The following is a 258-nucleotide window of genomic DNA, read 5'->3' on the forward strand; positions in this document are numbered from 1 at the left end:
GATTGATCAAACACATAAGATCTCTTCATTTAGTGTCATGTCAGGAGTCGTTAAAAACAAGTTTATTTTACTATTATTAGATCACCTAATTAAGAAATTAGCATAAACGGAACAAATGTCACTAAGAAATTCATTATTGATTCACAATAAAACAACAAATTATTTTAATTTGAAGCTCTATACAAAAGCTTTTGGTTAATATTTTAACAAAACCCTCAAACTCTAAACTCCACAGCCACAATCGAGTCTCCGCCCCCC

The sequence above is a fragment of the Oryzias melastigma genome, linkage group LG3 (genome assembly GCF_002922805.2).
Source record: "Oryzias melastigma strain HK-1 linkage group LG3, ASM292280v2, whole genome shotgun sequence".
Taxonomy (NCBI): Eukaryota; Metazoa; Chordata; class Actinopteri; order Beloniformes; family Adrianichthyidae; genus Oryzias; species Oryzias melastigma.